The following is a 6,748-nucleotide window of genomic DNA, read 5'->3' as shown; positions in this document are numbered from 1 at the left end:
GAAAGGTGAGCGGTGCGGCACCACATGAATGGCTGATGTCAGAGCGAACTGTGAAGACGAGACACGGCGCTCTTTACACTCGGTAAGTGTGCTCTACTGATAAGGAATACAAAATCGGGGGGCTCTGAAAATGGACAGATGGGCAGATGAATAGACGGATGGGTATCTACTGCAATCATCCCACTGCATTAATGGGGATGAGTTGTGTTGTTTTGAGGGTGAAGAGCATCTTCATAGACTGACCGTGTGGAGGTGGCCAATGACGAAACTGGATAGATATGTGAGTGTGCCCAGAGTGGGGGGTGCCAGCATTGTCAAGGGGGGAGCTGGGGGCTCATCACACTGCTCTTCACTTTCATCTCTGCCTATCCTGTTAGCAATACCCGCCTGTGGTGGTTAAAGCCACTTGAATGTCCGTGGAGGTGGGCTTCTTCTCGGCTTTGTGCTCTATGAAGGAAAAATGTGAGTGGTGCTGATTGTGATAGGCGCTATATGAAGGAAAAATACATTATAAAGTGAAATGTGCTGAGTATGAAAGGCGCTATATAAAATAAAATTGTAAAGTGAGATGTGCTGAGTGTGAAAGGCGCTATATAAACTAATAAAAATATGAAATGAGTGGTACTGAGTGTGAAAGGCGCTATATAAAATAAAATTGAATTGTAAAGTGAGTGATGCTGATTGTGAAAGGCACTTTATGAAGGAAAAATTAATTATAAACTGAGATGTGCTGAGTGTAAAAGGCGCTATATAAACTAATAAAAATATGAAGTGAGTGGTGCTGCGTGTGAAAGGCACTATATAAACTAATAAAAATATGAAGCACTTTATGAAGTGAGATGTGCTGAGTGTGAAAGGCTATATAAACTAATAAAATATGAAAAAGTGGTAATGTGTGAAAGGCACTAATTAATAAAGTGAGTGGTGCTGAGTGTGAAAGGGCTATATAAACTAATATAAAGTGATATGAAGTATATAAACTAATAAAAATATGAAGTGCGTGGTGTTGCTTGTGAAAGGTGCTATATAAACTAATACAAATATGAAGTGAGTGGTGCTGAGAGTGAAAGGCACTATATAAAATAAAACTGAATTGTAAAGTGAGTGGTGCTGAGTGTGGAAGGTGCTACATAAACTAATAAGAATGTGGAGTACTGCTGACTTTTAAAGGGTAATATGTTTAATTTCATTATGAAATGAGTGGTGCTGATTGTGAAAGGCACTACATGAAGGAAACCTGAATTATACAGTAAGTTGTTCTGAGAGTGAAAGGCACTATATAAACCATAAAATATTAATTGAGTGGTCCTGACTGTTAAAAGTGAGATATAAAATCAAACTTAATTGTAAAGTGAGTGCTGTTGCTTGTGAAAGGTGCTATATAAACTAATAAAAATGTGAAGTGAGTAGTGCTGACTGTTAAAGGCGTTATATGAAGTAAAAGTTAATTGTGATGTGAATGGTGCTGATTGTGAAAGGCGCTATATGAATTAAAGATTAATTGTGAAATGAGTCGTGCTGATTATAAAGGGCACTATGTGAATTAAAATGAATTTCAAAGTGAACTGTGCGGAGCATGAAAGACACGTTGTGAATTAAAATGAATCTGAGGAGGAGTCATGCTGTGAAAGGCGCTATATGCATTAAAATGAATTTTAAAAGGAGTTGCGCTGTTAAAGGCGCGCTATGAGATACAAACTATTTATGAGGTGAGCTGGGCTGACAGTGAAAGGACCGATTTACTGTAAGCGTGGCTGTGCCGAATATGAATGATTTGTTGATTTTGTGCTCCATCAAAGGCACTATATAAAAGGGTGAATAACTGACTGATGACAGCTGGCTTTGTAAGAGTGCTCACCATTGCAGGGGTCCCACACTATATTGCTGGGCGATGGCCGTGCTAACCAGGGCCCATAAAGCTGCTGTAGTCTCACTCTGACCTGACCTGACAGTGAGAAGTCCCAGGACACGGCCCAGTGATCTGCCAGGTGAGTTTCAGTTTATTGAGGTCCAGTTTTATAGGCTACTAGCTGAAATAATCGGCGTTGACCGGGAGGAGAATAAACGTTTTTTTTTTTTTTATTGTTTGAGAAAAATATAATTATAAAATAAAAATAAACAAACAAACAATGAAGACTCACTAATGTGCTTGTCTTGCAGTCTTGTATGTATGTTATCATCCAGGTGACTCTCAGAAGCGGCCAGCTCTATTTAACTTCAAATGAACAGGCGGGCACAGTGGCGCTCAGACATAAAGAGTGCTGCCAGTCACGTCCAGTTCACCATCTGCTGGTCGTTCTGAGTGTCAACTGGATGATAACATGTATACAAGACCGCGAGATCACCCAGAAGGGGGTGAGTTAGGATTGAGCAATTTGTTTCAGTATGTTTGTGCTGCGCCATCTGTTGGAATGGAAAATAAAATGCATTTTAATACTGCAAATATTTGTGGTGTGCCATCTTTTGAAATGACTTGAGGCATAATATCCAGATGCACAGACATGTATCTGCTTATTAAGGAGGATAATTGCAAGGTAGTGTTTAAATGAGCAGCCTTTCAGTATTCATTTCCGTGAAGCCCTTATGTGCTCACGGCCTCAAAAGCATATGCATATTATTAAAACACCGGCCCACTGCCATGTTGCGTTGACATCAAACTTCTGGTTGTGCAAAGACTTATTTCATAATCAAAGTTGGCTTGTGTGCATTGGAAGATATCCCACCATCAATTAATTTTTTAGGCTCATTCTTTTTTTTTTTAAGTTGACCAATGAGGAACATGTGTACCAAATGTCATGAAAATCAATCCAGATGTTCAGACGTGATGCTGGGAGATACACACACACACATTGACTTTTATATATAAAGAGATAGCCTTGTTATCAGTTACTGTAATATTTGATTAGACTGACTTACGAAGCTCTGGTTTATACACATCAAGATAAGCCATATGACTGTGGCCAATGGTCGCCGTTTATCTGTAACCTCAGTGCTGTTTGACTTTATCATAAAACTGCAGGGTTTTTCTTAGCAGGCATTACATGAATTACTGCTCTTGTGCCACCTCAGAGCCTAAGCACAATTCCTTAGCGTCTGTTTCAGAGTAAAACCTCCGAGGCTAGTCGGCCTGACTTACCGTCTGTTACGTTTAATTCAAATCCGGACTATTAAACGTGAATATTCAGATGGCAGAGGCTGAGTTTCAGCGTGTAGCCACAGAAGATGGCTGTACCTTTCCAGCCTGAATTATGATGACAGGTTAGGAAGCCTCAGCCTGCAATGATCCACACAACGAACCACCTCAGGAGCCCCAATTAGGACACTGGGTGACACCTCAGCACCACACTACAGTAGACTGAATGGAGTCGGGACAGCTGGTGGAATCTCCCTAATGTGAAATGCCTGGGTGCAGAAGTGTTTGGAATATCTGAATGAACGTAAATAAGATATCTTGGGGGAAATGCAGCCAAACCAGCTAAACAACGACCACTGCAATATAATAACTCACATCTCTGAGCTGGTATTATAATGGGCAGTGATATGACAAAAATATCGAATGTCGAAAGTGGATAATGTGATGTGCAGACCGTATTTTAGCCCCCTGCATATTTACACCGAAGAACCTTTTTGGTTTTATCATCTGTTTATATCAACTACTTGTTGTCACTTTTCGGGAGATTGGCCAACAGGTCAGCTAAGCCTTACCTCCATGAGGCCCGCTATGCTGGAAGCCATTAACTCACCGACTGACCTCACCATGTGTGAGTTTACCAATATCAAACATAACATGTTTTTGCCAATGTTCATTTTCAACTTACTATTATTATTGTTATTTTTATTTTATGGGTGCCATGCAGCAATTTTGAACATCTATGCAGGTGTTATCGCTTCACACAAACCCACACAGCGTATTGAAAGTGTGGCACAGCATCGACTCCAACTGGCGGCGCTCCCCATAGTCAGTCGAGTGACGGGGCTTCGTGGCATTCACTGCTTCACGTGGGACATCAAAACCCTGTGATTGATCGTCTGCTCCAGATTCATGGGGGACAACTCTGAAAACCTCACCAACCACCACCCGCAGGACCACAAGTGAGCTCAGAATGAATAAATCTACCTGCATTCTGCACATCCTCCATGTCGTTCACATCGGCAGTAAACATAATTAGAGGGAGCGTAGGTGGCGTCATGCTGGAGCTCAAGACGTTTTGGATTTGGGAAAATATCAGATGTTTTAATTTTTGGATTAGGGATTCACAACATGTACAACAATTGATCATTTATTAGTAGCATTCTTAAAATTAGATTTGATGATAGATTAGATTAGGTAAAACTTTATTAATCCCCGGGAGGAAACTGAAATGCATACAGCAGCAGAAACATAAAAAAAACAAGAATAGAGACTGTCACACACGTGCGAGTAGGAGGCAGCTGAAGGATCTGAGTAAGTGTAATAAAACATCCGACCAGGGGGTGGCAGAGTGCGCTGACTGTCTTTCTCAGTTCTCTACAGACCTTTCCTGGGAAATTCCCTTCCGGTGTTGGCCCCTTTGCTGACATCACTTCCGGTCCAGACGACATCACTTCTGGTGCCAGCTCCTGTGCTGATGTCACTTCTGGTCCAGACGACATCACTTCTGGTGCCGGCCCCTGTGCTGATGTCACATCCGATCCAGAAGACAACACTCCCAAAGCCGGTCCCTTTGCTGACGTCACTTCCGGTCCAGATAACATCACTTCCGGAGCCAGTCCCTGTGCTGACATCACTTCTGAACCAGAAGACATTACTTCTGGTGCCAGCCCCTGTGCTGACATCACTTCCAAACCAGAAGACATCACTTCTGGTGCCAGCTCCTGTGCTGATGTCACTTCTGGTCCAGAAGACAACACTTCTGAAGCCGGTCCCTTTGCTGATGTCACTTCCGGTCCAGACGACATCACTTCTTTTTCTGGCACTTTTGATGACGTCATTTCCTCTATGGGCCTTTAAAGCCTCCATCTTTGGGCTATCGTAGTCAGTCCTGTTTTGGACTCTGTTCTATGCACATCGTGCTTCATCAACTTAACTTTTGCAGCCGGTATAACACTATACAGGTGGCTGCCCCAAATCCTTATGATGTCTGTGTTGCATTTTTATCTCAAGACTCACAGGATATATAATACAGCCAATCAATCAATCAAACAATCAAAAAATAAATTAATAAAAATAAAAGTACATCAGGTAGAAAGATTGAATTGCCTGATAGCAGCAGGAAGAAAAGACCCCCAGAGGTGCTTCTTAGCACACCGTGGTGGAATGAGCCTGTGGCTAAAAGTGTGCCAAGAGGGCGACTCCTGGTGGTGATGGTGGGGATTTTTCATGATGGCATCCAATTTTTCCCCCATCCTGTTTCCCACAACAGCTACCAGTGTGCCCAGGGTTTGTCCTGTGATGGTGCAAGTTCTCCTGATAAGTTCAGTCCGACATTGTACTTCTTTTGCGCTCCAAAAGACCATAGTGCAGAACACCACACTGGTTTAATGGCCTGGTAGAACATTTCCAGCAGTTTGATGCACACATCAAAAGACCTGTGTCTCCTTAGCAAGTCCAATCTGCTCTGACCCTTCTTATCCAGTGCCAATGTGGCGTCAGACCAGTCCAGTTTACAGTTAACGTGAAACCCCCAGGTCCTTGTAGATCTGCTTTACTTCCCTGAATGGTGACTGGCCTCACAACATCTCTGGCATGCTTAATATTGATCTACAGTTGGTTCTCTCTGCACCTCAAGTCGAAGATGAACTTTCCTGTACTCTTACTTGTCTCCATTATTAATGCAGTCACCTGAGAATTTCTGAATGTGGCAAGTGCTGGTGTTATGATGGAAGTGTAGAGGGGGGACAGGACAGTTTCCTGTGGAGCTCCAGTATTACGCACTGCCATCTTTGACGCTTAGCCCTCACACCTCACAAACTGACACGTTGGTCAGGTAATCCATGATCCAAGAGATTGTGGGGACATCAAAATAATTTTTTCTCAGCTGATGAGCAGGGTGGTGTTAAAAGCATGGAAAAAATCAGGAAAAACATGACGCTGACTGTGGGGATCTACCTAAGAAAGACATCAATCAGTTACAGTTAATGCAGAATGTAGCTGTCAAGATCTTAACTAGAAAAAGAAAATCCGAGCACATCACCCCAGTCCTAGCGTCATTACACCGGTTACCCGTGTCATTTAGAATTGACTTTTAAATACTATTAATGGTGTATAAAGATCTGTTGTATATTTCGGAATGTCTGTCCCCTTACATTCCAAGTCGTAACCTTAGATCTTCTAATGGTGGTCTGCTTATTATTCCAAGAGCCAATCTGAAAAGAAGTGGTGAGGCGGCCTTCTGCTGTTATGCGCCTAAAATCTGGAATAGCTGACCGATAAAAATTTTCCAGGCTAATACGGTGGAAAATTTCACAAAACTAAAAGCCCTTAATTTTAATTTGGCTTCTTCACAGCTACATTTCAGTTGTATTCCTAATAGACTACACAGGCGTAGAACTATGATATTCTTCAGGGGTCCGTACTAATCTTTACTATCCTCTGCTCTCTTTTCTGGTTTTTCTGTGGTGGCGATCTGTGCCACCACTACCTAATCAGGACACTGTGTGGCCACATGTGATGACACAGTGAAGGTGGGTATCTCAGCTGTCCATCATATGAAGCATGAAAACTAAGAGGACTGACTCAGAAACATTTATGTTGGGTTGAATGCCCAGT

The 6,748-nt window shown here is 42.3% G+C and overlaps 1 protein-coding gene across 2 annotated transcripts in view; it reads left to right on the top strand.

Moving 5' to 3' along the window:
* Positions 1 to 14: 14 nt before the first annotated feature.
* Positions 15 to 6,748, top strand: part of sid1 (secreted immunoglobulin domain 1) — a 29,520-nt gene continuing 22,786 nt past the window's right edge. For both annotated transcript variants that reach the window (XM_039742514.1, XM_039742508.1), the window contains exon 1: positions 15 to 82. The gene's annotated coding sequence lies outside the window, so the exon portion shown is untranslated. The remainder of the gene's footprint in view (positions 83 to 6,748) is intronic.

Source organism: Polypterus senegalus, chromosome 1, assembly GCF_016835505.1.
Source record: "Polypterus senegalus isolate Bchr_013 chromosome 1, ASM1683550v1, whole genome shotgun sequence".
NCBI classification, from domain to species: Eukaryota; Metazoa; Chordata; class Cladistia; order Polypteriformes; family Polypteridae; genus Polypterus; species Polypterus senegalus.
Note: the sequence above shows the minus strand (reverse complement) of the source record. Positions and strands in the feature narration are given on the sequence as shown.